The sequence below is a fragment of the Musca autumnalis genome, unplaced genomic scaffold (genome assembly GCF_047663935.1).
Source record: "Musca autumnalis isolate F117 unplaced genomic scaffold, ASM4766393v1 scaffold_4, whole genome shotgun sequence".
In the NCBI taxonomy this organism is placed as follows: Eukaryota; Metazoa; Arthropoda; class Insecta; order Diptera; family Muscidae; genus Musca; species Musca autumnalis.
This window is the reverse complement of record NW_027411977.1, coordinates 198,377,314-198,405,303: the sequence shown is the minus strand read 5'-3', so window position 1 is coordinate 198,405,303 and position 27,990 is coordinate 198,377,314. Positions and strand designations below refer to the sequence as shown.

Here is a 27,990-nt window from a genome sequence, read left to right as displayed (position 1 = left end):
GACCTTCTTGGAACTTGAAATACGTTTGGATGCTCATAAGTTATTTTAGTTAGTGACGGTAGATTTTTTTTACTTTTTGATCCTTTATCTCAGGATGTATTTACATTTCCCTGAAAAAATTACACCGTCATAATATAGGAAGTCATGTTGCAAAAAGGTCTGGTCTGAAACTGCATTTTTACGAACATTTTTGAAGTTTTGTATGTGAGGTACCCAAAGGAATGGACCAGTAAAGTCTATGTTCGAACCACCACTATGCTGGGTAGAAATATTATGATGTGCAAAATAGGTCCACACTTCTCGGTGTAGTTACTCTCCTCAAGCAAGGAGTACGACAACTATCGATGGGAGTACTCGATTTTTTCGAAACATTACACCGAAAATAAAATTTAGACTCTGTTCGAACATCATTGTGAAATTTCCACCGCAACCATATAGACGGGCCCTGATTTTAGTGGACCATTACTTTCTGCCATTATGACACAAAAGTTTTCTAGTCTTCGAACGTTATACGGACTCCTTGACTCCTGTCTATTCTTCAAGACGGAAAACAATTATTGCTGCTTTTGACATTGACTGCTTAATATGGATGTAACAGTTCAACAAGTTTATATAAATTTTATTATATTCCAGTTCCTGGCTGGAGACTATTGCCTATATTCCAAAGTGCTTTTTGGACCTGCAAATTTATGTCATTATACTCTCCACCATAATATGGAGGGTATAATTAAATTTGTCATTCCGTTTGTAGCACATCGAAATATTCATCGGAGATCCTACAAAAAACATACTTATATATTATGTTTTTTAGTATTTACACCCTGAATGTTTATTAAACTTTCGAGGAACATTATAACGTGGAATGCTTTGAAGCTTGATAATTTTGTATATTTTTAAGGGAAACCGTATATTGATTTCTGACCCTTACACCGTATATTGATGCGAAGCTCTACTTTACAAAATTAAAAAAATAACTTTAAATTGTAGAGAATATTTTATGCGTGTATGTGTGTCACACTTTTTCTATGTGCGTGTGTGTATGCATGCGTTCTGTATACAATGCCGGTGTTTTTCAATCCTCATCATCATCATCACCAACATCGTTGTCGTCGTCCTTTTTATTATTTATTGAAAATTGTTGCTTCTCATGTGCTGGCAAATTGGTAAACATATAGCAAAAACAACAATAACAACCACCTTTACTGGCTGGCTACCAACAACATCCCCATACCAACCCAGCCACCCACCATCAATTGGAGAGAACAATGATATGCTTGGCTGCACTAATACCACTCTCATTAACACAATTGTTTTTGCGTGAGTGTAATCACAGAATAGAGAAGAAAATACCAACAATTACAATAAACGCACATTACAAAAATTTTGCGTAAAATGCAAACGACAAAAAAACTCAAGAGATATGGGGTGGTGTGGTGAAAGATAGAAGGAGGAAAAATAAAATACGAATTCCATAAATTTATCACTCATTCACAAAACCCAAGTTAAAATACTACATAAATAATTTTCCACCACATTATGTTGTGTTGAGAGAGAAGAGAGCAAAGTTTCTCCTTTGGCCGGTAATTGTGTATTCGCTTTAAAAAAGTAGCGGCAAATTTATCACATTCATTCATCACATTGTTGAAATTGTTTGTTGTTGATTTATAAATTGATGAGAGTGAGACTCTCAACACTTCTCATTTCTAATGATTATTAGGTTTACTCTCTTTTTGTCACAGTTAGTCTCTTCTCCATGTACTTTTATTATAAAATAGAAAAATTCGAAATAAAAAAAATAATAAACGAAACACAGATGCCAAAAAGGGAATAACATTACAAATACAACAGCAGAAACGGGTGGGTGTCAATGTTTACAACAAAAAACACTGCCAGCATATAAAAGCAAAAAAAAAACATATTTTGAAGATGCTGTAAAAATTGAAGAGAATTTCTAAAAATTGTTTTTTTGTAAAATGCTTTAAATTCAAACCTTAAACAAATTAATAAAGTCCTTGACGTTTTACACAAATAAAGATAAAATCTCCACCGAGTTCTTGGAGATGAAAACAAAAAATGCCATAATAAAATGGTATATTGAAACATATGTTAGATAAACGTAAAAATTAGTGTACTACTTTCAAGTCTGAATAAAAATTTAAAATTAAAATTACTACATACATACATAGTGGTATAATGTAGTAGTATAAATCGAATGTTAATGTTAATAAAGAAATAAATGACTGTATAGAATTTGGACAGCAATATGCGAAATTATGTGCTGAAATACATATGTATACCAGAAATGTCCAAAGACGTAACCCACAAAAAATCAAAATTAGTTTTTTGATTGAAACACATGCTCTTGCAATATTTCAAGGTTCTACGTCTACAAATAATTATCCTATTCGAGAAGTGCCAAAAACGTTACTGCATACTGTAATTTTCATAAAACACAAACCAGTAAGGAACGGTTTAAAGTCGTGAGAGGCCGACTATATGAGTATCATATACATCACTGTGAATATGTAAAATATATATAGGAAAAATATAAAAAAATCTGATATGATTTCGATATAATATGGTACACTTATTACTAGACCAAATTCTGTCACAAATTCCAAGTATCATCAAAATTGGACATATATAGGGTGTTTGGTGCAGCACATACGTGAAATCGGGCGAAAAAATATATGGGAGCTGTTCCCAAATCTGAACCGATCGATATAATTTGGCACATTTGTTTTTAGACCGAATTCAGTCACACATTCCAAGTTTAATCAAAATTGGACAGATATAGGGTGTTTGGTGTAGCAAATACGTGAAATCTGTTATAATTGAATTCGTTTATTGAATTGAACAGAAAATAAGAACACATATTTAACAACAAACATATTGATACAAAAGCATACAGAGGTCAGGTAAATAATAATAAACAAAGTGTTTTATGCGAAGGTACAATATTTGATTCAATTCTCAACAATTCCAATTTTTGTGGTGTTACTACCTTTGTAAAAACGTCAGCAACCATATCTTTTGTTGAAATATACTTCAAGGATATTTTACTTACTTACTTACTTAGCTGGCCCATTACAGAACATTTGTTCTATAGGCCGAACTAAGAAAAGATCTCCAATTCTCTCTATTTGTTGCTTCGCTTTCTGGAATACCGCGCCTTTTCATCTCATCATCCGCTTGTTTGCGCCATCTATTCCTTGGCCTGCCAATTCTGCGTGCACCGCCAAGCGGTCCGTGTTTATACACCTTTTAGCGGGGTCATCATCGCTCATTCTTATTATATGGCCTAGCCAACGCAATCGCTGCATCTCGATACATTTAACAATATTGATGTCGTTGTACAGCAGGTACAGCTCGTGGTTCATGCGACGTCGATATTCACCGTCAACGCGGATTGGTCCGTAGATCTTTCGAAGACACACCTAGCACTGCCATGTCTGCTGGCGCAAGTACCCAGGCTTCGGAGCCATACATCAGTACGGGTAGTATCAGTATTTTGTAGAGCGTTATTTTTGTTTGACGAGATGTGGCTTTGTTTTTAAACTGCTAACTTAAACCAAAGTAGCATCTGTTCGCCAATACAATTCTTCTTTTTATTTCACAACTGATGTCGTTTGTTATGTTTACGGAGGTGTCGAGGTAGACGAAGTCTTTTACTACCTCAATATTATAGGAACCAACTTTCACAGTCGGTCCGAGCTCAATGGTCTTGGTCTTTTCACTGTTTACCGCCAGACCCACTTTAGCAGATTCTCCTTCGACCTTCATAGAGATATCAGTTACTTCTTTTACTGATCGGCCTATGATGTCTATATCATCAGCATAAGCAAGTAACATGTGACTATTGGTGTAGATTGTGCCACTTCTTTTGACGTTTGCCTCTCGTATAACCTTTTCCAGCAGGATGTTAAAGAGATCACACGAAAGGCTGTCTCCTTGTCTGAAACCTCTTTTGGTACCAAACTCTTCGGAGAGGTTCTTTCCTATTTTAACTGAGGACCTCGTGTCAGTTAAAGTCATTTTGCAAAGACGGATGAGCTTTGCGGGGATACCAAATTCAGACATGGCTTGGAATACCTTTGAACGCAGCGGGCTGTCGAAGGTTGCTTTATAATCGACAAAAAGGTGGTAGGTGTCGATCTGCATCTCTTGGGTCTTCTCCAGGATTTTCCGCAGGGTAAATATCTGGTCAATGGTGGACTTGCCAGGTCTAAAGCCGCATTGGTATGGTCCAATTATCTCGTTGACCATTGGCTTTAGTCGCTCGCACAATATCCCTGACACGATCTTGTAGGCAATAGGGAGTAGACATATGCCCCTATAGTTAGAGCATACCGTCTTATATCCCTTCTTGTGGACGGGGCACAGGACACTCAGGTTCCAATCGTCGGGTACTCGTTCTTCCTGCCAGATTTTGCTAACTAGCTGATGAATACACCTTATCAGCGTGTCGCCTCCGGTTTTGAACAGCTCGGCTGGTAAGCCATCGGCTCCTGCTGCCTTATTATTCTTCAGCCGATTTATTTACAGGAGGATGTGCCTGTACCAAAGCCATCAGTTTGATGCTTGACTCTTTGGTAGAATTTTCGGACTTCATTCTGGCTCCTGTACATCTCGATTTTTTCACCCTCCCGCTTTTCCATCTCTCTTTTTTTTCTGCGGAAAAGACGTTTCTCCTCTCTCCTTTCCTCCCTGTATCTCTCTCGTGCGCTACGCGTTGCTACGGATTTTTAAGTAGCCCTATATGCCGCATTTTTCTCTTCGGTGGCAGCACGACACTCCTGATGGTATCTCTGGTATCCAAGTATGGATTTTGCGGCTGTTTGCATGGAGTGGGCAATGCTTTGCCATTGCGCTGATATGTTATAGGGATGATCTGCGAATCTGCACCTGGAATGATTAAGCAATTGGGCTAGTTGGGAGGAATATGCTGTGGCTATCTGTTGTGATTGCAGCTTACCGATGTCTAACTTTCGTGTTGTGTCTGTTCGTACTTTGTTTGCTACGTTTAACCGGGTGCGTACCTTTGCTGCAACAAGGTAGTGGTCCGAATCAAAGTTTGAGCCTCGGAACGATCGTACATCCAACACGCTCGATGATTTTGATTTCTTGTTTTCTGATCCGGAGACAGCCAGGTGCCCTTATGAATATCGAGATGATTAAATCTGGTACTGCTAACTACCATGTTTTTTGCAGATGCAAAGTCTATCAGCCTCATACCATTGTCAGATGTTTCACTGTGGAGGCTGAATTTCCCGCCTGTTGGGCCAAAGATATTCTCCTTTCCAATTTTGGCATTAAAATCGCCTAGAATGATTTTAATGTCATGGGCAGGGCAACTGTCATATGTTTCTTCTAAAAGCTCGTAAAATATATCTTTGGTCTGTTCGTCCTTTTCTTCAGTGGGAGCATGAGCGCAAATAAAGCTGATGTTGAAGAATTTAGCTTTTATTCGAATTGCAGCAAGTCTTTCATTCACTGGAGTGAAGCTGGATACCAGATGTTTTAGTCTCCGACTAACTACAAATCCGCAACCAAACTCATGCTTTACGTCATGGCAGCTATAATACAGTGCGTCACCTTTAGGTGTTGTTGTGACGCCTTTCCCAATCAATCGTATTTCCTGTATGGCAGTAATATCGGCCTTGTACTTTTCAAGTACGTCTGCCAATGCGAAGACTGCACCTTCTCTATAAAGAGTTGAACATTCCAGGTGCAGATTCGCAGATCATGGTCCTTAAAACGTTTGCGGGGTTCGTCAACTTTAGAGGGGGTTGTTTTTCTTTTCTTTCGTTTTTTCATAGTATGCTGTTTTTTCTGGGGGAGGGTTACTAACTCGACACCCAAACCCAAGTTTTTAACGTTCTTATGGGAGAACGCGCGGCACATGTTAGCTCACTACCTTTAACGGGTGTTAAAGGCAGTTCCCCAGGTGACACCACGGGGAGGTCAGTGTCCACTTGATATGAAAGAGGGACCAAGATAAATCCTGGGCTTTGCCATGTTAAAACCGGTCAGGACCGTTGCTTGGTATCTTCCATCCCCTACGTCACCCACAAGGATATTTTATTGTTGTTAATTTTTCGTTTAATAAATTTGGCTTTATTTGTAGCCATTTGTATAGCTCCTTTGTTATGACAATAAAAAACCATGTTGACATTGCTGTTGAGATTGAGTTCCTTTTCGAGTCGTTTCCACCAAACATACCCCTGTATAGCTGCTGTTATTGCCATGAACTCAGCTTCTGTCGAATATAGTGCCACCGTTTTTTGTCTTTTTGTGGACCAGGATATTGCTGCTGACTGAAAAATAAGGACATAGCCAGTTGTAGAATGTCGGTCGTCCAAACTTCCCAATCTGCATCGCAATAGCCAGTAATATCTTCTTCTAACTTTTTTCTTATAGATGAGCCCTTGTTCAATACCTCCTTTAAGGTAACGCATTATTCTTTTTACAGCTTCCCAATGCGATCTACCAGGATTTGTTTTAAATCGGCTAAGGACATTCAGAGCGTAGTATATGTATATCAGGGCGAGAAACCTGGGGCGTACAACAAACACCCAATAACTGTCATATTTTTGACATTTTTTCCTTTTCAGCTTCGGTTTTAGGAGACATACTTTCGGATAACTTCTTATTATAGTCCATTGGTGTTCCAATGATCCATTCCAAAACGTTTCAGGACATCTGATATGTACTCAGACTGATCAATTTTCATTCCTTCTTCAGCTTGGGATATCGTCATACCAAATACAGTAGACACTTCCCCCATGTCTTTCATTTTAAATTTACTCGAAACTGTTTTCTTGACAGAATTTATTTCGTTTACATCATTGGAGAATATAAGTACGTCGTCTACGTATATTTCATATAAATCTTCTTTTCTTCTGACACCTTTGAGTATACGCATTGATCCACTTCTTCTCGTACAAAACCCATATCGACAAGTTCCTTGTTTATGGTCTCATTCCATACCGTCATCTGAAATGCCCGAAGACGTAACCCACACGCAAATCGAAATTCGTTTTTTGATGGAATCTGATACATAAAGCTAAAATACATGCTCTGGAAAAATTTCAAGCTTCTACGTTTAAAAATAACGATCCTGTACAAGATATACCATTTCGGAAAATTGGATAATATTGTAGATTTTGTTGTAATGACGGATGCCAAAACCAAGCGTTTCCTCTTTTTCTGTTTCATTAATTACTCCCATTCGTATATGACCCATAATATCCCATATACTCGCCTTCATAAGATTAATATTCCATAAAACAGTTTTTCATTTTATAACGTTTTTTGCTTCTCCTGTAAAGTTTTTATTTTATGGGTATCGTCTTCGGGCATTTCAGGTGACGATACTCTCCCCGATTGTTTCAAGCCGTATATGTTTCTGTTGAGCTTACAGACTTTATTATAACCATCACGGAAGCCTTCGGGTTGTTCCATGTCATATGTCATGGAGAGAATGTTTCCATATAATCGATACCTTCAGTCTGTGTGAAGCCCTTTGCGACTAATCTTGCTTTCCATCGCAACGTATTTACCTTGGAATCTAGCTTTGTGTTGAAAACCCATTTTGACTTTACAGCTTTGCATCCTTCAGGAAGTGGAATCAAAGTCCAAGTATTATTGACTTCCAAGGAATTCATTTCATCTTACATGGCTATTTTCCAATTTTCAGAATCTTCAGACGACTCTGCCTGTTTTATATACTGAGGGTCTGAAGAAACATATTCTATTGCAGAAAATGTCGTTGATGATTTGTTTTGGTTTGCAATCCTTTTTGATCTTCTAATATTTTCAGATATTGGTATTAGTCGTGAATTACATTGATTTGGTTTCCATTCTTCAACATTTGAGGCTCACTATTAGTTCAAAATCACTACGAGGCTCATTTTGAATCTCATTATTACCATCCAATTCGCTTGACTCCATATTCGTTGATACAGAATTCACTGTTTTGTCCAAAACATTTTGACTTCTTCATCTGGAGATTGAGTTAGCAAAGGGTAGTACATATTAGAAGACGACTTTTCACTATTTGCGTGACAATTTTCAAGAAATACCACGTCACGGCTGACTATTATGTTCTTGTCACTTGGGTCGAATAATCTATACGCGTTACTTTCCGTGCTGTATCCAACCATGGCACATTCTGATAACTTTGGATCAATTTTAGATCTCCTTTGTTTAGGTACATGGACCAAAGCTGGACATCCGAATACTCTGATGTGCTTCAAATGTAGTTTTCGACCTGACCATAATTCTTCAGGACATCGTTATTTTCCTCGGCATGCAACTCTATTTATCAATTATGGTGCTGTAGATGCAGCTTCTAATCCACTGTCAAAAAGCATACGTCTTCCCTTTCTATAATCGTTCGTTCAGCGACACCATTTTGCTCGGGTGTATATGGACATGTTTTTTGATGTATTATTCCACTTTTTTTAAAGAATTGAGAAAATTGTATGCCGGTGTACTCACCTCCATTATCCGATCGTAGAATCTTGGTTTTTTAAAACGCTGGGTTTCCACCAAAGCATTGAATTCTAAAAATTTTTGAAATACATCCCACTTTTTCTTCATTGGATAAACAAAAAAATTTCTTGAAAAATCATTCACAAATGTCAACAAAAAACGAGCTCCCGAGAACGAACTTTATTTCAATGCACCAACCACATCCGAATGAACAATTTCCAATAACTCTTTGGCTCGACCACCGACTTGTCTACTCACTTTTCGGGTTTGCTTTTCCTTCACGCAGACAACCCATGGTTCAGAACATTCTTTGCCGAAATTTATGCCAACATTTGCGCTGTTGACATCACTCAATTTCGCTTACAGATATGCCCCCATCATTGAAATCGTTGACCAGAGTAAAAGCCTTACCCTTTTCCTCTTTGGATTTGCATTCTAAACGGTACAATTGATTCTGACATTCTGCCATTGCTATAACACATACATTTTTATCAAAAATGCAGCATTTTTCACCTTTAAAAGCCACCCTTTTTTATTCCTATCCATTTGTCGAACAGAGAGTAAATTGTTACACAAATCTGGAACGTACTCCACGTCTCTTTTAACACATCTCGTATTTTTTTCCAGATCCAACTTCAAAGTCGCAATAATTACCTTATTATTTTCGGCATTACGGATGTTGTACATGTGGTTCTTCTCGTTCGTCATGTGATTTCTTGCACCACTATCAACGTACCAGGCATTCAAACAGTCTGAACTTGATGTTGATTCCGTAGCTTTGGCACATGCGCTCACATCGATTTGCTGGGACAATTTCTTGAGATGTGCCCTAGCCCACTACAATTGTAGCATTTGATTTGCTTCTTACCTTTCTTGATACCTTTGGATTGTAATGCCAATTCTTTTTCCGAAAGCATTTTTCACTTTAAGAGCCACTATTACGATGTCATTGACATATTCTTGAATGGATCCATAGTTCCGTAACTTGATGTTCACGAATTGCTTCAGCAATTCCACTGTTCTGGTTAGGCCCTTATCTTCATATGCATTCATCAATGTATCCCAGGCACCTTTCGTGGAAGTTACATTTGCTATACATATGTCCATAGTTGTGTGGTTCAATCATCAGTTTGATTTGGTCTAAAGCTTTTGCATTCACATCAGCATCAGCCGCACTATTAACAAATGCCTTCCAGCATTTTTTATTAACCAGATATGATTAAGCTTGACTCTTCCAAACGTCAACATTTTCTGGTTCGCGCAATATTTCTAGCGGAAAAGCAATATTATTAGCAGCCATTTTAATTGTATTTAAACTTCACAATTTTTCAATTTGAACAAAATATTTAAATATCCATTTCTTCACAATATTTTTTCAAACGTGACTAATTGAATTCGTTTATTGAACTGTACAGAAAATAAGAATACATATTTGACAACAAACATATTGATACAAAAGCATACTGAGATCAGGGCCCTATTCCTCGAAACAACTTATCGCTTTTCATTTTGCATTTATCAAAAAGTAGTTATTTTGAAAAGTGATAACCTTTTTTGTTCCACAAAATTACTTTTCAATTTTCCTTGCACTTAGCAAATTTGTCTATCACTGTTCTTTTAGCACAGTTGTTGTGCTCTCTTGCTCAATTTTTCCGCCATATTGGTAAGTCTCTCAGTTCTCTTGCAAAGTGTGAATGATATTTGTTCCACAGAACGTTTTATCATCTTTGCATTATTTTTTATTTGGCAATAATATATAAGACATGTAAAATTAAGACGAGCGAAAAAATGAAATGAAAGTGATATTATTAAATGTAAATAAAATTAAATAAAATAAAATAAAATAAAATTAAATAAATTAAATTAAACTGAAGTAAAATGAAACAAACTAAAATAAAATAATATAAAATAATATAAAATAAAATAAAATAGAATAAAATAAAATAATATAAAATAAATTAAACGAAATAAATGAAATTAAATTAAAATAAAGTAAAATAAGATCAAATAAAATAAAATGAAGTAAAATAAAATAGAATAAAATAAATTAAATAAAAAAAAAACAAAATAAAGTGAAATAAAATAAAATAAAATTAAGTGAAATAAACTAAAATAAAATTAAATAAAGTAAAATAAAATGAAATAAAATAAAATTAAATTAAATTAAATTAAAAAAATAAAATAAAACAAAATAAATTAATATCAAATAAAAATAAAATAAAATAATTTTAATAAAGATTAAATAATAATTAAACGAAATAAATTAAAATAAGATCAAAATAAATCAAATGAAGTAAAATAAAATAAAAAATAAAACAATATAAAATGAAGTGAAATAAAATAAAATTAAATAAAATTAAAGTTAAAAAATAAATAAAATAAAGTAAAATTAAGTGAAATAAAATAATCTAAAATAGAATGAAGGGAAATACAAATAAAATAAAATACAATAAAATTAAGCGAAATCAAACAAGTAAAAAGCGTTATGTTCGGTATAGAGTAATTAGTTTTCTTTCTCCATAAAGTAGAGAAGTTATGGGTACTTTACACGATATGTTTTTTACATATGAGTTGTCACTTTTCATATACATTTACTACGGGAGAAGTGACAACTCATATGAAAAAAACGTATCGTGTAAAGTACCCATTACTTGTCAAATTATAACTAATTCGTTCTAGAAATGTATCTAAAACCCTTAAAATAGCTGAAATCGGACGGTACTGCTATATGGAGGCTATAAAAAAACGTAGACCTATATCCTTAATTTTTTGTGGAGACGTTTCTTGGTGATTGACTGAATTATACCTAATTCGGCCTGAAAATGTAGCTAATAACCACAAATTAGCTGAAATAGGGCGGTATATGGGAGCTATAATAAAAGATGGGCCTATGTCGGTAAGTTTTGGAAGCATATTAAAACTAATTTGTTCTGAAAATGTAGCTAAAAGCCTTAAAATATCTGAAATCGACGGCACTGCTATATGGGGGCTATAACAAAGCTCAACTTCCAACTTGATTTAAGACACGTGTGAACAGCACTTCATCCCCCTATCTCAACTCGTTCGGAAGATAGCGTGATTACAACAGACGGACGGATCTGGTTAAATCAACTTAGAATTTTACGCTGATCAAAAATATATGTATATACCTTATAGGGTCGCAAATGATTATTTCCATGAGTTATAAATGAAATATTATGGTGGAGGGTATAGTAATAAATAAAAATAGTCTCTCAAATAGAGTTTAGTCTAAATGTAAAATCAAGAAACATCGATTTGTGAGGTTGTTCGTAGGGTGGAATTTCGGATAGTGAGCGTTCGAAGTAGGATGGTTGATTCAGAGGGTAGAAGTTCGGAAAAATCTTTAAAATTTGTTGTCATAACCGTGTTTTCAGTATTTCCGAACAAAATCTCGCTTTAACAATGTACATTGGCAAAGAGAACGTTTACCTCGCAAATTTAAGGCAAACTTATAAAAATTTGATCTGCAAAATCAAAATGCAGAGTTTTCTGTGGAACGAAAGAGCAATTTTTTTTGCAAAATCTTAGCAAAATACGCTTTGCCGTTACAACTTTTCACTTATCAGAAATAACGTATGTGGAACAGAAATCAAAAAAGAGCTACATTATTTTGAAAAGTAAGCAAACTCACTTTACAATTAACAACTTATCACTTATCAAAAAATGATGGTTCTGTGGAACACTTAACTTTGAGCATTGTCAAAAATATTGATAAGTGCAAAATGAAAAGTTGATAAGTTGTTTCGTGGAATAGGGCCCAGGTTAATAATAATAAACAAATAAATAATAGGGCCCAGGTTAATAATAATAATAAAATATTTGTTTTAAAATATTAAAACAACAACAATGGGATTAAGCCAGACTATTTTGAAAAAACAAAATTGCTAACGCTATCCCAATAAAAAAACGCCACAATGCTTCAAAGTGTTTTATGCTAAGGTACAATATTTGATTCAATTTTCAATAAAATCGGCCGAATATATATGTCCAAATCTGCACCGATTTCGATAAAATTTGGCACATTTAGTTTTAGACCGAATTCAGTCACACAGTGACGGGGGTATGCACAAGCGCCTTGCACTCAGAAGGTCTGCTGTTCGGTTCCCAGGCCAGGCAACATCAAATTTTCCAACGGTGGCAAAATACCCCTCAGTAATGTTGGCAACATTTCCTGCGTATTTCGACCATGTAAAACTTTTCTACAAATGGTGTCTTAAGACACACCGTTCGGACTCGGCGATGAACTGTAGGTCCCATATCATTGAGCTAATATGAATCGGGGTGCACTCATTGATATGAGAGCAGTCTCCCTTGTCCCGCCTGAGATGTTTGTGGAACATCTGGAAGTCTGAAAACCCTCACAAAAATACTATAACTGAATTTCTCATAATTTTCAAAAATATAATATTTTTTTGTTTTGTTCAATATTTATTTTGAAAATTGTGAGAAATTCAGCTATAGTTTTTTGTGGGGTTTTTCAGATTTAAACTACTATAACTTAGCCATTTGCTAAAAAAAATAATAACTTGTTCGAAAGATATTATTCACCCCTTTAAAAGGAAGATGGACCAGTAGAAATCCGTTGTGAAAAAAGAAGATATGTCCGTTTAAATTTGAAAATGTAAGAAACCCAGATTTTCACTACTTTTAACGTTATAAAAAAATAAAACGAAGTGACCCAAACGAACTAAAGGCATTGTCGTTGTCTATAGATCACAATACGATATAATTTTGCCAGTGCCATTTATCGACATTTTTCGAGAAGTTTGTACTTTCTTAGGGCCAAAACTACCTGAAAGAGCGTTCCAATGCTTTTGCGATGTATTAGAGAGTTCTTAATTACTGTCTTGGCTACATTTTTTTCCTTGTGTGGTACTTAGTCTTCGTTGGCGGTATACAACTTCCCCCAGAAATTTGTCTGTACAGTTTCACGCCTTAATATGGCCCCCACAGAACGGTACCTCCCGATTTTCGGTATTTTGAAGGTTATGGCCACAATCACCAATCGAAATGCATGAAATTTGAAATTTAGACTTCGTTGGGGGTTTCCAACTTTTCCTTTTTAATTTGTCGCTATGCGTCTATGCCTTCATATAGCCCCCAAAGGACGGTACATCCTAATTTTCGGTATGTTGAAGGTTCTGGCCTAAACATTCCACCGAAAATGGCTGCAATTTGATATTTAGTCTTCGTTGGAGGTATTAAACTGTTCCCCAGAAATTTGTCGGTACAGGTCCAAGCCTTAATATGGCCCCCATAGAACGGTACCTCCCAATTTTCGGTAGTTTGGAGGTTATGGCTACAATAATCCATCGAAATGGCTGAAATATGGAATTAGGTCTTCGTTGGGGGGTGTTCAACATTCCCCTCTTAATTTATGGGTATTGATTTACGCCTTCATATAGCCCCGGTAGTTTGAAGGTTGTGACCTTAAGTTTGTAGATATATACGCATTCATATAGCCCCCAAAGGGAGATACATCCCAATTTTCGGTATTTTGAAGGTTGTGGCTTCAATATTCCACCGAATTGGATGAAATTTGGTATTTAGTCTTCGTTGGTCGTGTAAAATTTTCTCCAAGAAATTTGTTCATACAGGTCCACGACTTCATATAGCCCCCATGGAAGGATAAATCCCGATTTTGGGTATTTTGATGGTTGTGGCCACATGGAATCATACCTCCTGATTTTGCTTATTTTGATGGTTTTGGCCACAAAAACCCACCGAAATGGCTGAAATTTGGTATTTTGTCTAGGTTGGAGGTTGAAACCTTTCCGACTGAAATTCGTCGGTGTAGTCCCCATAGAACGGTACCTCCCGATTTGCGTAAATCTGAATGTCAATATCCCACCGAAATGACTGAAATTGTTGTTTAGTCTTCCATGGGATAATAAAATATTCCAGAAGAGAATTATCAGAATAGTTCGACTTCTTCCTGTATCCCCCATAGAAGCGTACCTCTTGTTTTTTAGCCACTTTATCTTGCCGAAATAAGGAAAATATGGTATTTAGTCTTCTTTGAGTCTAAAAATTTTCCGCCAGAAATTTGTCGGTATAGATCGACGTTCTGACAAAGCTCTCATAGAACGCTACCTCCCGATTTTCGGTATTTTGAAGATAAGTCACATAATTTTACCGAAATTGCTGAAATTTGGTATTTAGTCTTCTTTATAAATGAAAGAAAATTAATTGTTCCATTTTAAATACAACTCATGGTGGAGGGTATATCAAGTTCGGCCCGGCCGAACCTAACGCCTTCTTACTTGTTTGTTATTAAGTGAAGACTTAGAATTTTATTTTCATAGCTTATTCTTTTCCGTTTAACTCCTTGAGGAGCATAGGGCCTCTGTAGGGGTTTCTGAAACACTGTCTGAACATGAAGTGCTCCCTCCCAGACACGTGGAGCTTGCCGCAGTTGCGGGAGGATGTGGCATGTGCCTGTGACCTCCTGGAAGATTAAAATTTCTTTTCGTTATTTCTTTCATGTTTTTGGTGACAACATTTGTCAGGATTTCTTCTTTGCTTGTGAGCACAAAGAAGAGCTTAGAGAGCCTGACACTCAACATCGTCTAAGCACGAGCGTAAACTTCTTGGAAGCCTATATGGGCTCATCCGCTGCCATCCCTACTGCATTGTCCGCCATAACAACGCAGATATCTGTAGACCCCATTCCTCAAGTACTTTGAGTTGGCTCTAACAGATATGTTGGTAGTGTTGCAGGTATTTCTTCCATGCATCGGGTTATGGTTATATCGTCCATGATCTGTCGCCAGAGCCTCGTTTGCGTGAACAGAGGACACCAAGTCTCAAGTGGACAGTGGGTGAGGTTGACGTTTGAAGAGGATTGGCTATGTGAACAATATATTATTCGTGTTTCGCATCACTCTTCCGATAGCCCTCCCATACAAATACCCTATATGCGCATATAGTCCCAAAAAACGTATGCCCACTAACCAAAGCTATAATTTTATTAAACTATTTTTCGGCAAAGACTATTTTGTTCATATAAAAGGTAATCGATCAATGCCTACATCCTTCAGAAACTATGATTTCAGAACACTCTAAAATCAAAGTTTAGATTTTTACCACATTTAATAGTCATTAGAAATGTTGTGAAAATTTGCGGATTGATTTTTACTGGGATAATTTGAAGCTTCTGATGCCTTCGGAGACTCTTTTAATTGATAAGCCTTTAAATGAACCTTTAAAACTGCATCCCTCTTCGACAATTGTTTTTAAGGATCTAAATAACTTTTCTTAAATTTGCTTTAATTATGATAAAAAAAGATCTCTCTCCTTCATTTTTCTTGGACAACATCTCAAATTCCCCAAAATCTGATTTTCCAATAAAATTTTATTTAGAAAAATTGTGGCTAATTTTATTTTAAAATTTAATAACAAAGATATGCATATGTGGAAACAAAAATTATTCTCAATAAAAACAGCTCTTAAAATTTAAAGTAAATTCACTTTACAATAAAAACTTTACCGTTTTTTATTAAAGACATGCATGCACACGTAATCATTTAGTATGTAAGTAACTATGCCACCGAAATTAACAACAACAAAAAATCCAACATTCAAACTGTCATAAATATGGACAATATTTCAAACAGTTTCTCATATATACCAAGTTAATTTATTATATTTGTAGCATTTATTAAATAATTAAATTAATTTATTTTTGTTATTTAATAAAATTCTATTTAAACCTAAATGTTACAAAATGCCAACCTTTTTTTGTGCAAAACACATATACAAACGTACAAACATACATACATACGTATATATTTTATGAGGCAACAAGAACAACATCATCATATAACAACCCCAACAGCAGCAACAACAACATGAAAAGTGGCAGCAGCAGAAACAACTCGATACGTATTATTTGTGTTATTTGTGTGCTACTCTCGTAACGAAAAACTTTGCAAAGCAAAAAAAAAGAAATATAAAACAACAACTACTATACAAGGAATAACAACAACATATTGCCATCTCTGTTGCACTTGCGGTAGGAGACCCTAATGGCAAAACGTATGCACTCTTTTTATTAAATATTACAACAACTATGACGACGACGACAACGGCAAAAACAACAAACACAAAAATGTACCTCACCGCATAACCAAGCAACGAACGAAAGGAGAGGCAGCAACAACACCACCACCAGCAGGATTCGAAAAACAATAACAACAAAAAGGAATTTTTGCAAAACAAAAAATAAAAACATCACCGTCAAAGAGAGAGGGAGAGCAACAACTATCACAACATCACCATGACTGACTCTGACTGAATTGAGTTGGTAGGGAGGACAACATGTGGTGATAAAAACAACAGCAACAAGCTTCCCTAATGTTGGAGGGAGCATCGTCATCAACAATCAATGGGAATAGCACCAACAGCAGCAGCATGTTCCATATCAAGATTTCTCTTCTTTCTAGGGGTTTTCAAACAGCCAACACACAGCCAGCAACCAATTGTCGATGTTGTTGGTTGCTGTTGCTGGTTGGTTGTTTGGTTCATTCGTTGCCAGCGTTGTCGATAATATTGTCGACGACCACGAGACTAATGATGATGACGACAGCAGCAACAATACCATGCCATGCATTTAAATTCTTCATACATTAGCCGCCATGCGGCAATACTTGCAAACACATTTTTCACTCTCACAATTTTCGTTATCTGCGACTCACACGTGTATGGAAAATCCACAAGTTGTAGTTGTGTTGTTTGTGAACATGTTGAAGGAATCAGGAAGAGAGCAAACCTACTTTGCAGATAAGAGAATGCAAATTAATTGTCAGAGAATATTTGGCACAGTATTTTACGATTGTCATTCAGTTATTTAGAATATATAATATTAAAGAGGTTAATGGTATAATGGTCCTCGAATAATATTGGTAGAAATAACCAGATTTAGTGGTCTCTTGGTTCTTGGAGATACTTCTTACTAAGGATTGACTTCTAAAAGTCCTGGCTTTCATTCAAGATGTCCTCTTTCAATTAAGCCTTTCATCGAAATTGTGATATTATGTTACGCGATTACCGTTATCAACTAAGTTTTTGAGAGTATCCTACTAAAAGTCATACTTTTATACCCTCCACCCATGGCAGAACTACCAGGTAGTGGCATCGTAAAATTTTGAATATGTTATGTCAAAACTTTCTTTATGTTGTTGGGGAAATTACAACAAAAATAATTTTTTTATAAAGGGATTTGACTTTTCATATTCGATCAGCTGGTGTGATACCACTACCTGGTAGTTCTGCCATGCCTCCACCATAAGAACTAACAGATCGAAATATTCGTCGGGGTCCCTAGAAGGTATATACACTAGGGTGGGGTGATTTGGTCATTTTAAGGGGCGCCTCGCGTTTCTGATTCCTGGAATTGTACTGGAAAAAAAACACTAGACCGATTGTGACTTGAAATTTTTTTTACCAGACTTTTTATCCCCACCGTCGTATGATTTATAAAAATTATTTTATTTATGGTATGTATGGTAGTTATACGCAAAGGGGGTATAACTATAAATAACACTGCACAACAAAATTGAACTTTCTTTAAAATTACAAGAAACCCCGCACAGATTATGAAAGAGGACCGAAAAAAAGAAGACACGTGTATCGGCGTTTTGAAAGTTTACGTCGGGAAGTAACCTAAATAGGCGCGGCCAGTTCCGCCCACTTCTAAAGGTTTTGAAATATTTGATATCAGATTCCTTGAAATCCTTGCATTTTAGGTATAAAGTGTCTTTGGCAATATTACTGACAACAATGCGGGGTATCTTTTTATACCCTCAGCATTTATGCTAACGAGGGTATATACACTTTCATACGGGCATAATGTGTCTCATCGAAATAACGGTTTTAGACCCCTAGTATGTTTGCACGAAATGTGTTTCAGACAATTTGGAGTCGATTGAGCACTGTCCGTCCGTCTGTCTGTCTGTCTGGTTGGCTGGAGCGCACGATAACTCTCGAACGGATGAACCGATTGGCTTTCGTAATATTTTGCCCAAACTTAGTTTAAGTTCGAAGATGGGCTATATCGCTCCACTCCTTCCGGTACCTCCCCCACAAAAGTTCGAAAATGTTCGGAAAATTTGTGCGCACGATAACTCTTGAAGGGAGTAACCGATTTGGTTCATACTTTGCCCATCGTGAAATGTGTACCAGACTTAGATAAGGTTTCAGTATGGACTTAATCGGTCCACTCCTTCGGGTACCTCCCACACAAAATTTCGGAAAAGTTCAGTTTAGGATTATCTGTCGAATCGCTTTGATTTTTATTTTAGCAACTTGTATTCACTGCTTCCTATACGACGGTACAAGTTTCATCAGGGGCAAGTCCATACTTCCTGAGAAAATAGCCTGAAAATTGCAAAAAAAACCCTATGACACCGTGTGAGGTGGTTGGAGCGCAAGATAATTCTCGAACGGATCTGCCGATTGGGTCCAAAATTTGGTCTTAGTAATATTTTGTCCAAATATAGTTTAAGTTCGTAGATAAGCAATGTCTGTCCACACCTTTAGGTACTTCCCCCACCAAAGTTCAAAAATGTTCGGAAAAATTGTTCGTACGATAACTCCTGATGGTAGTTACCGATTTGGACCATACACTACATATCCCAATATATCTACCAAATATATATCTGGTTCGAATTTGGACTTCATTTGTCCACTCCTTCGGGTACCTCCCACACCAAATTTTGGATAAGTTCACTTTAAGAACTGCTGTCGAATCTCTTTGATTTCTGTTGTAGCAATGTGTATTCGTTGTCCCCATTGCGACGGAACAAATTTTTTCAGGGGCAAATCTATAGTTCCTGAGAAAATGACACGAAAGCTGTAAAACCCCTACGGCATCAGTAGCTGGAGCGGACGGTCAGTTTCGAACGAATCAGCCGAGTCGGTCCAAAGTTTGGCCTTCGTAATATTTTGTCCAAACTTGGTTTAAGTTCGAAGGGGAGCCATATCGGTTCACTCCTTCGGGTACCTCCCCCACAAATGTTTAAAAATGCCACTAAAATGGTACGCACTATATCTCTAAAACGGGCATGCCGATTTGGTCCAAGGGGATCCAAAGATCTCCTAATGTTTTATCCAAATGTAGGTTATCTTCGAAAATGGCCCATATCGGTCTTCTCTTTAGGGTACCTTCACATAGCCTGAGGGTATATCTCTGTCGGCTTTTTTACTTGTTATGAAAAAAATAACCCTCATGCGAGTCACTAACAGATCGAAATATCGAAGATCGAAAAATTCACGCCTACGGATTTCTTAAATCGTTAAAAAATCAACCGTTTTAAAAATTCACGCCTACGGATTTCTTAAAAATCTTTAAAAAATCAACGGTTTTAAAAATTCACGCCTACGGACCTTTAAAAATTTCACGACTATGGATTTCCTCAAAATTTTAAAAAAATCCATGGCTATGTATTTCCTCAAAATTTTAAAAAAATCCATGGCTATGTATTTCCTAAAAATCTTTAAAAAAACCACGGCTATGGCTTTCCTAAAAATCTTTAAAAAAATCCAAGGCTATAGATTTCCTAAAAATTTTTAAAAAATGCACGGCTATGGATTTCCCAAAAATTTTTAAAAAATCAACGGCTGTGGAATTCCTAAAAATCTTTAAAAAGTCCACTGCTATGGACCAGGAACTCCACTGCTATGGACCAGGAAGTCCACTGCTATGGACCAGGAAGTCCAGGAATCTTTTCAAAAATACTCGGCTATAGACCTCCTATTTTTTTTAAATAAGCCATGCCTATAAACAACGGCTTTTTCCTAAAAGTCTTTTAAAAGCCAGGACTATTTCCTAAAAGCCTTTTAAAAAATTCACGGCTTTTTCTTAAAAGTCTTTGTAGAAATGCACGGCTATTTCCTAAAAGCCTTTTAAAAAATCCACGGCTATTTCCTAAATATCTTTAAAAATTCCACAGCTATTTCCTATAAATCTTTAAAAAAATCCAAGGCTATGGATTTCCTAAAAATCTTTAAAAAATCCACGACTATGGATCTGCAAAAAATCAAAGACTTAGGATTTCCTAAAAATCTCTAAAAAAGCCACAGACCTCCTAAAAATGTTTAAAAAATCCACGCTTATCTACCTCCCTACCTACCTGTCTTTCGGCTAAAATCTTAAAAAATTCTATAGCTATTGATTTCCTAAAAAGTTTTAAAAAATCCATGGCTATGGATGTCCTAAATATTTCTAAAAAATCTACGGTTAAGCATGTTCCCAAAATCTTTAAAAAATCCACCGCCATGGATCTCCTAAAAATCTTTAAAAAATCTACGGTTAGGTATGTCCCAGGAATTTTTAAAAAAATCCTCGGCAAGGGATCTCCTTAAAATCTGTTAAAAATCCAAGGCTGTGGATTTCCTAAAAATCTTTAAAAAATCCACGGCTATGGTTTTCCTAAAAAATTTAAAAATCCACTGCTATGGTTTCCCTAAAAATTAATAAGTCCACGGCTATGGATTTTCTACAAATCTTTAAAAAATCCACGGCTATGGATTTCTTAAAAATCGATTAGGAATGTCCCAGAAATTTTTAAAAAATCCACGGCAAGGGATCTCCTGAAATCTTTTAAAAATCCAAGGCTGTGGATTTCCTAAAAATATTTAAAAAAATCCAAGGCTATGGATTTCCTACAAATCTCTAAAAAAAACCACGGCTATGGATTTCTTAAAAATCTTTAAAAAATTCACGGTTACGGGCCTTTAAAAAATTTTTAAAAAAATTTTGAAAAAAACGATCTTATGGATCTTTAAAAATCCAGGGATATTTCCTAAAAGTCTTTTAAAAAATCCAGGGATATTTCCTAAAAGTCTTTTAAAAATCCACGGCTATTTCCTAAAAGTCTTTTAAAAAATCCAAGGCTATTTCCTCAAAGTCTTTTAAAAAATCCACGGCTATTTCCAAAAAATCTTCAAAAAAATCAACAGCTATTTTCTATAAATCTTTAAAAATCCACGGCTGCGGATTTCCTAAAAATCTTTAATAAATTCACGGCGACCGATTTCCTAAATTTTTTAAAAAATACCCGGCTATGAGTTTTCTAAAAATGTTTAAAAAAATCCACGGCTATAAATTTCCTAAAAAACTTTAAAAAATCCACTGCTATTGACCTCCTAAATTTCTTTAAAAAAGTCACGGCTAGGGATTAAATTTTTTTTAAAAATCAAGGGTTATGGACTTCCTTATTCTTTTTCAAAAGTCTCGGCTATGAACCTCCTAATTTTTTTTTAATAAGCCATGCCTAGAAACCACGGCTGTTTCCTAAAAGTCTTTTAAAAATCCACGGCTATTTCCTAAAAGTCTTTTAAAAAATTCACGGCTGTTTCCTAAAAGTCTTTTAAGAAATCCACGGCTATTTCCTAAAATCCTCTTAAAAAATCCACGGATATGCATTTCATAAATACCTTTAAAAATCTACGGCTTTGGATTTCCTAAAAACCCTAAAAGTCCACGGCCGTATGCCTCCAAAGCCACGGCTATGCACTAAATTTTTTTAAAAAATCCAGGTTTATGGACTTCCTTAATTTTTTTAAAAATTCTCGGCTATGGACCTCCTAAATTTTCTTAAATAAGCCACGCCTATAAACCACGGCTGCTTCCTAAAAGTATTTTAAATTACCCACGACTATTTCTTAAAAGTCTTTTAAAAAATCCACGGCTCTTTCATAAAAATCTTTTAAAAAATTCACGGCTATTTCCTAAAAGTCTTTTAAAAAATCCACGGCTCTTTCATAAAAATCTTTAGAAAATTCCCGGTTATTTCCTATAAATCTTTAAAAAATCCAGGGCTATGGATTTCGTAAAAATCTTAAAAAAACCACGGCTATTTCCTATAAATCTTTAAAAAACTCCACTGCTATGGATTTCCTTTCCTTTCATCTATTGAAAATAATGAATCACACAAGAAATCCTTTTACTCAGTAATGAAGTATTAGGCATTTTCAGGTTTTGTGGTCCGTTTTGGACGTATGAACTTGCCGAGAAAAACATATATATTTGGATTTAAGTATTGCGAAGGAGATAACTGAGGAATCCGTCGGCAAAATCCATATTGGAAGTGTGTTTTATTTTGGGAGTAATTTATTGAATTCGTTAGCTAAATACTCCACTGCAACGACTTAGAAATGCACTTAAAGTTGCACTTTTGTTTCATAATTTTTTTCTAAGAAACATAATTTGGTTTCATTAAAAAAATAGCGCGGCGCGGACAAATGCCAAGTCAGTATGCCATGATTTATTTTTCTTAATATTTTACAAAACAATTACGTTATTTTACTCTTTATAAAATGCAAAAAACTTGTCTTCGTGCAATGTTAATTGGAAAGAAGTGCTTTTTTGAGGTTTTCAAAATTATTTTTTTTTTCGTGGATATTTCAAAAGTGAGTCCCGTACATTCACGTTTTAAGCTATATATGATCTGAAATATTGGGTCCTTCTCTGTTCGCAAAGCCATAAAACAGCTGTGGAAACGTGCGGTCTTCAGAGAAATTCAAGTTTTTCTAAAATGACTTCGGAAATTTCATTTAATTGCATTTTCCAAAGTGGAAGGAAAACGCCGCAATGAACGCCATTGTTGACTGTGTTTTGAAGAAATGGACTCACTAATTCTAACAAATGATGATATCTGTTAAATTAAGAATCCTCTCGCAATTGTTCATAGTTTTGACCTGTAAATGTTGGTGATTTATATATAGTGCAACATTTTTGGATGCTGCGGTACAAATACCAATATACGTTAAAAATTGTAACGCAGTTCCAACCTGAACTTGATCTGAGAGACATTATTAATAAAATTAATGGTACAGACCTACTAAATAGACCAATAAACATTATAAATACATATGAAAACAAAAAATTATTGACATTTTACTCCTTAATGGATATGTAGGGTTGTGGGGCTTCACCCAGAACTGGACCTATGTTGACAGCTTTTATGTGAGGATGATTTTTATTCGCTAACATCTTAAAATTTAAATTTTTTTGTCTTCAACGTTTAAAATACCTAATATGAGGGAACCCGTCATATGGGGGCTATACCGAAAACGCCTACCTACGATGCTAATATTTCGCACAGAGGTTTTCTATCTACGAAGAACATAAAATGCCAAAATACAACCAAATACGTTGAAAAATGTGTCTGTAACATTTAAAATATGTCCCAGCGACCGGTACCGTTCAATGGGGGCTATACCTAAACGCAAACCTATATTGAAAATATTTCGTACATAAGTTTTCTATCCGCTGAAAACTGAATATACCAATTTGCAGCAAAATCGATTGAAAAATGAATGTAAAACGTAAAAACGGCAGCCGCCGTTACAGAACGCTACAGGAATCCGCGGGCCTATGTGACCCAATTTGAGCCCCACACTATCCACTAATATAAGAAACAGTTTTGCAAAATTTTAGGAATCTACGCCCTTTCCTTTAAAAGTTATTAGTAAAGTTCCGCTAAAGTGCTTATATTTCGCCTTGTGCATTGTAGCGAATAGTTTTGAACTTTTGTGGAGAGGTACCTAAAGGAATGGATCTATATGGCGCATCTTAAAGTAAGTTGGGGTAAAATATTACGAAGGCTAACATTTTGACCAAATTGGTTAAAACGTTCGAGAGGTGTCGTGCGCTCCAGCCACTACACATAACGCAAAAGGGTTTTTTTACAGTTTCCGCCCATTTTCTCAAGGCTATTTTCTCAAATTTAAAACTGAATCGGCTGATCTTAGTTTGGACAAAATATTGCTTACCCAATCGGTTAATCCGTTCGAACATTATCGTGAGCTGCAAGCAGCCAGACAGATTCAAAAGTGTATGCAACGGATTTCGTTCAAACATACTTGGGTTCTTTAATAACTTTATCGACGAGGACCATTTTGAAAGTGAAATGAATGAGAGTGTATATACCCCTCGTTCGTTTAAAGACTGAGGGTATAAATACATCTTACCCTCTAAAATTGAATGCCAAAGTATTTGCGAAATATGTATATGTTTGTCTTTTGGTGGCTATATGTAGACATATTATGTTAAGCTGTAAGCTTTTTTAAGCGTCGTTTGGTCCTATTCTCATCCTCAAAAATGTCAGATTACTAACCCCTGGCTCCACAACTTAATTTTGTTTATCCACCACCATAGTTATTAGTTCATGCCGCTCATTAATAATAATTTAAATTGGGCGCCACCGTTGTCCAATGGTAAGCAGGCCCATCCTGTATACTGATAAGCCGGGTTCAATTGCAAGGCCAAAAAGCGTCACATTTTTCAGTATAAAAACATTCCTTTCCATAATGTATGCTACATTTTCTACGTGCTTCATATTTCAGCCATGCACAGTGGCCAATTTTTCGAAAACCTGGTCAAAAATCTAAAAATAAATGAATTTAGACCAAACCTTGGGTTTTTATGTTTTTCGGTTTTCATATCAAAACAGTGTACAAATTGGTTCGCCATCAATTTTTACTATAGCTCCTAGAATACACAAAACTCCTGACATATGCAAAATTAAAAACACATTTTAGGGTTAAGGTCGTACTTCATGTGAGTTTTTGCACAATTGTCATACAAAAAACGATTTTAGAAGAATGGCCGCAAAGACAAAAATGTTCTCCGTTAAATTTCACTATAAGTTATCAAAGAAATGAAATCTCTATTTGCATTACATACCAAAGAAATATCGGTATCAATTTTGCCAAAATACCAAGAAACTAAAATAGGGTTGAAAGCTTCTACCATTTCTACAGTTTTGGAAATGTTTGAGTTAAGATCACTTGGAATCCTTGCAATTTAGGTGTATAATGTCTTTGACAACTTTTCTGACAAGAATGCGAGGAATATTTCTCTTAAAAAAATTAACCCTTGTGAGAGTCATAAAAGGGGTCTTTTTGGTCCCTTTTTCCACAAATCTTTAAAATCTCCTATAAAATGTGATGGACTCAGGTCAAAGTATTCTAGAAATATAGGTCTTAGAATACATCAAAACTCTAAATTATACCCAAACGCCAGAAAGTGACCCAATACTATATTCTGACATTCTGAATAAAAGAAAATCTGTACATATCTGCAAGACAAAATGTCACATAAAAACGAAAAGTGTATTAAAAGTGGGCAAAATGTTTCGATGGAAATTGGTAAAAAAAACTCTTCCCTTTTTATGAAATGGTATGGTACGCAGCCCAACTCGATCTTACTCACAACTATTTTCATCATTTATTGTGAAAATTAACCCAAAAAAAATCAACAAGAACATTTTAAATTCGTTTCACATACCTTTCATTAAAATTACACCAAAAAATATTTAAAAGCCGTCGTTTATTTTGGATATTATATATTTTAATAAACAACTTAAATATTGAGATTTTTTTTAAATAGGGTCACATTGACCTTTTTTATACTCACTTACTAAACAAGAAACGTATATATTTGTTCATAACTAGACGCAGTGTGATCCTATAAACTATATTTAAAACTATTTTGCGTAAATTGATAAAGCTTTTTTCGGTTTTTGGCCAGGGAGATTTGGCCACTGTGCCATGTAAGACTTCTCTAAAAGTCATGTTTTTAAACACACCGTACGGACTCGCCTATAAAAAATGGTGGTTCCATGTCGTTAAGCTAATAACACTCCATACTGTGGATAAAATTTCTAAAATTGGTGAAACACTGTGCCAACATTTATTTTGAACAACTTTGACTCTTCAGCCACAATGCGGCCTTTAGCCAATGTATGAATGAAGTTGATTGTATTGAACCGTGTAAAAACGGCCAAACAACCTGGCTGATTAGACATTCAATTCAATTCTGTTACATTGCCGTTGCACAGAAATTCAAACGAACTAACGAACGTCCACCCTCAACAAACAGGTTTGAAGGAAAATTTCTAATAAGAAACCTAATTGACGAACACAACATTTTCACCATTCGTTAAAGCATTTTCGTTGACTCGCTCGTTTCGACGAATGTTTTTAGTGCGGTTGTATGTTGTGTTATGTTCGTTCGTTTCCTACCTTATGCCGTTGCTCGTTTGTTTTCAGTCGTTTTCGGTTTGGTTGAGCGATGCGATGTGACGATGATGTGTTTGTTGGTTTAGGTTGCTTTCATGCCGTTGGCTGGCCGGCCAGCTATTCCTCTGTATTTACCACCCACCCTATGATGGTGTTCTCTAATGGTTGGCTATGTGTGCTGTGTTTTACTTCTTTGGCCAAACGAAACAACTGAAAACCGACCGACTGTGATGATTGTTGCTCGTTTTGTTGCGACTCGTTGTTTTGACTTAAAAACGGCCGCCTGACGACCGAATGAATGGTGTTGGTCGTCCGCTTGCTTGTTTGTGTGTGCATTCTTCTTCTATCCATGTCATCGTCGTCGTTGTCTGGTGTTTTTCTCGATAGAGTTTGCCGTCCTTTTTCAGTATGAAATTGAGTTTTGTGTAGTTAAGTCAGCGAAAATTTCCGTATGATTCCAAATCAAACACAGATCGTGTGAGAAAATATTATATAGTTTTCCCAAAACACAACAACATACTTAATATAGTATATATATACATACCTATACATATATATATATAGCGAGAATATATGTAATTTGAAAAATAAATAATTATAATAATCAACAATATTTTGAAATATCAAATTAAATAAATGCTAAATAAATTTCGAAATAACCGAAATTAAATCAAATCAAAATAAACAATCAAGTCGTTCAACTCTACGTCGTTAAAACACGTAAATTGAATTCGAAATCGTATGCTAGCCACTACTTCACAGTTGTAAAAAAGTGTATGTTCGATAGCATCCCCTTCAGAAATATATGATGACAATAATACAGCCAACGTTCAAACCATATTGTATTGAGAATAAACGGAATTTTTGCGCAAACAAATAACAGCACACAACAAAATAACAACAACAAAACTCCTTTTTTCATTCATTCATTTCATTCAATATGGAAAACGTTTTCATGCTAATTTTTTTCTTTAAGAAAATTGGAAAAATATAGAAACAGAAAATTACCTCTTGATTTTAATTTTCATCAATTTTTTTAATGTAAACAAAATTTGAAAATAGTTTACCATTCCTCTTTCCTCTTTTTTTAATTTCCTTTCTATTTTCAAATCTAAACAAAGTAAAAAATTTCAATTTTCATTTTTATTATTTTACACTTCAAGTGTTTTTCTTTAGTTTAGTACAAATAGTCGGACGGGCCACAGTGCGGTACGTGTGTGTGTCTCTCTCTCCGGGTTACTGCATCATATACGCCATGGTGTTTGTAATCGTGTGTGTGTGTTATAATTTTGAATTGTTTATAAATGATGTTTATTTGTTTTGTGTTTTTTTTTCTTTTGGAATTTAAAATTTCAAATCGATTTGAAGAATATTGAAAATCTCCATAAATGTGAATTGTGCCTATATACACATGTTCGAAAAGAAATCTATTTTCATCGAGAAAGC

At 35.4% G+C, this 27,990-nt stretch overlaps 1 protein-coding gene across 7 annotated transcripts in view; it reads left to right on the top strand.

The window, feature by feature from the left end:
- bru3 (CUGBP Elav-like family member bruno 3) overlaps positions 1-27,990 on the top strand; it is a 1,231,558-nt gene that overhangs the window by 8,699 nt on the left and 1,194,869 nt on the right. Inside the window, exon 1 of one of the 7 annotated variants that reach the window (XM_073980086.1) lies at positions 26,950-27,021. The exons of the other annotated variants lie outside the window; for them this stretch is intronic. The gene's annotated coding sequence lies outside the window, so the exon portion shown is untranslated. Of the gene's footprint in view, positions 1-26,949; positions 27,022-27,990 lie in introns of those variants that run through there. 7 annotated transcript variants of the gene reach the window in all.